Source organism: Lactuca saligna, chromosome 2 (assembly GCF_052625555.1).
Source record: "Lactuca saligna cultivar CGN05327 chromosome 2, ASM5262555v1, whole genome shotgun sequence".
NCBI classification, from domain to species: Eukaryota; Viridiplantae; Streptophyta; class Magnoliopsida; order Asterales; family Asteraceae; genus Lactuca; species Lactuca saligna.
The window spans coordinates 43,777,720-43,781,908 of NC_136418.1; positions in this window are offsets into that span (position 1 = coordinate 43,777,720).

Sequence of the window (4,189 nt, forward strand, 5' to 3'; positions counted from 1 at the left end):
TTGAGTGTAAGGGACATTGAAGTGACCTAGGTAAGGTGGGGAGGTGTGGCTGGTCATAGAGTGGGTGTGGGGGTGGTTGCTTGCGTCATAAGATAAGGCAAAGTCAACACTCCACCTTAAATAAATCACCCATTAGATTTTCTTATTTAAATAATGATTAAATTATGATTATTTGGGGATTATTTTGTTAAAATATGAGTTTGGGTGAAAACCCCGCATTAAAATCTCGAAAAACGGGCTTAAAATGTTAAAAATATCAAAAATGGGCAAAAAGTGTCATTTTTCGGAAGTCTGGCCGAGGTTTCGGTCTTCTGATGCAAGAACCGAGAGAAGAGAGGGGTATAACCGAGAGGGGAAAGGAACCGAGAGGACCGAGAGGGAGGAGCAGAGACCGAGAGGCGAAGGAGAAGCAGAGACCGAGAGGGGCGAGGCCGAGAGGGAGGAGCAGAGACCAAGAGGCGAAGGAGGACCGAGGCTCGGTCTCGGCTACAGGAGTTCGGTTCTCAAGTCTTGGCCACAGAGGCTCGGTTTCGGTTCTTGGTTACTTTCACCCTAAGAGGCTTCGGCTCCTTGAGAAGGGTTTCGGTTCCTAAGGTCCATTTTTCTCGTTTTTACCCCGTTTTAAGCCGTTTTTGACCCGGTTAAGGGTTGGGATGGCCCGAAAGACTATAAAAAGTCTAAGGAACTTTTTAGAGAGATTTGAGAGAGATTTGGGAGAGATTTCACATACTTGGAGAGATTTGGGAGAGATTTGACATAGAGAGAGAGAGAGAGTGAAAACGATTGAGAGAGGTTTCATGCGTGAAAATTGTGAGTGTTTGGCTCCACAATGCAAGGTTCGAGAGCCCCGTTAAGTCATGATTAAGGATCCTACACACTCCCGATGAGTATGCAACATGGTTTTATCAGTTTAGTTCATTGTTTAGCACTAAGGCCCAAGAAATTTTAACACACGAACTTTTCCCAAGTGATGTTTTCTCATTAATGTAGCGAGTTATTCAGTAATTACATAACACAAACCCTAATATACAAGGTTTAATCGAGTTAACCGGTTGACTTGTTGACCCGACTTGACTCTAGATTGACGATTGTCACATCATCCCCCCGTTAAAGGGAATTTCGTCCCGAAATTTAAACTCGGGCTAAGACTTCAAGGGTTTGGGAAAAGATGCGAATACTTTTGCTTCATTTGATCTTCGCGTTCCCAGGTAAACTCAGGCCCTCATTTCGCGTTCCAACGAACCTTCACTATGGGAATGCGACTTTGTTTCGTTCTCTTGATCTCTCGATCCATGATCTCGACTGGTTCCTCCACAAAGTGGAGATTTTCATTAACTTCGATTTCGTCGAGCGGTATTACGAGTGTCTCATCAGACAGGCACTTCTTTAGGTTCGATACGTGAAATGTGGGATGTACCTTGTCGAGTTCCTGAGGTAACCTAAGTTTGTACGCCAATGGTCCAGTCCGAACAAGGATTTCAAATGGACCAATATAGTTGGGGTTTAGTTTCCCACACTTGCCAAAACGTATCATTCCTTTCCAAGGGGAAACTTTTAGTAGCACTCGATCACCAACCTGGAATTCTAAAGGTTTGCGTCACTTATCCGTGTAACTCTTTTGTCGATCACGGGAGGCCTTCAGCCTCTCTCGGATCTGCACTATCTTTTCCGTGGTCTCTCTTATGATTTCAGGGCCAGTGAGGGTGCTGTTAGGGACTTGTCCCCTAGCTAGCTGAGTATCCCCCACTTCGGCCCAACACAGGGGTGATCTGCACTTGCGGCCATAGAGAGCTTCGAACGGAGCGACTTTAATGCTAGTGTGATAGCTGTTATTATAAGAGAATTCGATAAGCAGCAGATGGGTATCCCATGCCTTACCAAAGTCTATCACACAGGCTCTCAGCATGTCTTCCAATTTCTGGATGGTTCTCTCGCTTTGCCCGTCGGTTTGTGGATGGTAGGCCGTACTCATGTCAAGCCTAGTTCCCAGAGACTTCTGTAGGGACTGCCAGAACCGCGAGGTGAATCTAATATCTCGGTCAGAGATAATGGATATAGGTATACCATGCAGTCGCACGATCTCTTTAATGTATGTCCTGGTTAACTTCTTTATCTTGTCTGTTTCCTTTATTGGCAGAAAGTGCGCGGACTTGGTCAATCTGTCTATGATAACCCATATGGTATCCAGTCCACCTGATGTCTTAGGTAGTTTGGTTATGAAATCCATGGTTATTCATTCCCACTTCCACTCGGGTATATCCGGTTGTTGAAGTAGTCCTGATGGCTTCTGATATTCTACCTTGACCTTGGCGCAAGTGAGGCACTTGCTCACATAAGTAGCATTTCAGCCTTCATGTTTGGCCACCAGTATAACATTTTGAGGTCTAGATACATCTTATCTGACCCAGGATGGATGGAGTATCGAGTCTTGTGGGCTTCGTTCATTACAACATCTCGGTACCCACCGAACTTCGGTGTCCGGATTCGGTTCCTGAGATAACGAGTTCCATCTTCTTTGACTTCCAAGTTCTTGTCCATCCCTCTTAAAGCTTCATTTTCCACGTTTTCTGGTTTCAAGGCTTCTAACTGGGCACCCTTGATCTGCGTGGCCAGTTGGGAGTGGATGGTCATGGCGAAGGATTTTACTTGGCGACCCGAATATTCCTTCCTACTTAAGGCATCGACCACTACATTGGCCTTGCCTGGGTGGTAGCGAATTTCACATTCGTAGTCATTCAGCAGTTCCACCCATCTTCTTTGGCGCATATTAAGTTATTTCTGATTGAGAATATGCTGAAGACTTTTGTGATCAGTGAAGATGGTGCACTTGGTGTCGTAGAGGTAGTGCCTCCAGATCTTCAGGGCGAACACCACTGCTCCCAGTTCAAGGTCGTGGGTGGTATAATTAACTTCATGTGTCTTAAGTTGCCTTGATGCGTAAGCGATGACTTTCCCCCTCTGCATGAGCACGCATCCGAGGCCTTGATTTGAGGCATCACAATATACCACGAAGTCATCAGTTCCTTCTGGGAGAGACAAAACTGGTGCGCTGCATAGAGCTTGCTTTAACGTCTGGAAAGCAGCGTCTTGTTTATCTTCCCACTTAAACACCACACCTTTCTGATTCAAGGTGGTGAGTGGTTTGGCAATCTTGGAGAAGTTCTATATGAATCTTCGGTAGTAGCCAGCGAGCCCTAAAAATTGTCGAATTTCTGTCGGCGTTGTTGGTGCCGACTAGTTTTCGATAACTTTGATTTTAGAGGGATCCACGTGTATCCCCTTCTCGCTGACCACATGGCCCAGAAAATTCACTTCTCTAATCCAAAATTCGCACTTTGAGAATTTGGCATATAGCTTCTCTGCCCTCAGTGTTTCCAAGATTAGCCGGAGATGTTGACGGTGCTCTTCCTCACTTCGGGAGTAGATCAGAATATCGTCGATGAATACAATCACGAATTTGTCTAAGTAAGGCCGACACACTCGATTCATCAGGTCCATGAATACCATCGGTGCGTTTGTTAATCCGAAGGGCATTAATACAAACTCGTAGTGCCCGTAGCGAGTTCTAAACGCAGTCTTGGGAATATCATCTTCTTGAACTCGTAGTTGATGATAACCCGACCTCAGGTCGATTTTTGAAAAGTAGCTGTCTCCTTGGAGCTGGTCAAAGAGGTCATCGATTCGGGGTAGAGGATATTGGTTCTTGATAGTGAGTTTGTTTAGCTCTCGGTAGTCTATGCACATGCGAAAAGATCTGTCCTTCTTCTTTACAAACAGGACTGGTGCTCCCCAGGGTGAGAAACTTGGCCTGATGAATCCTTTGCTCAATAGTTCATTCAACTGGCTGGACAGTTCTTGCATTTCTGCCGGTGCTAAGCGGTATGGAGCCCTGGCGACGGGGGTGGCTCCTGGGATTAAGTCGATCCGAAATTCGACTTGTCGTGCGAGGGGTACACCTGGGAGATCTTCGGGAAATACATCGGGGTAGTTGCACACCTCGGTAATGTCGTTGATATCCTTCACCACTTGCTTCGAATCTACTACGTGGGCTAGAAATGCGTGGTATTCCTTTCGGAGATACTTTTGGGCCTTGACGCAGGAAATGATCCGCAAGTTTGAACTAGGTTTGTCGCCATAGATGAGGAGGGTTTCGCCATTTGGTAGGTTAAGGCGAACAGTCCTTTCGTAA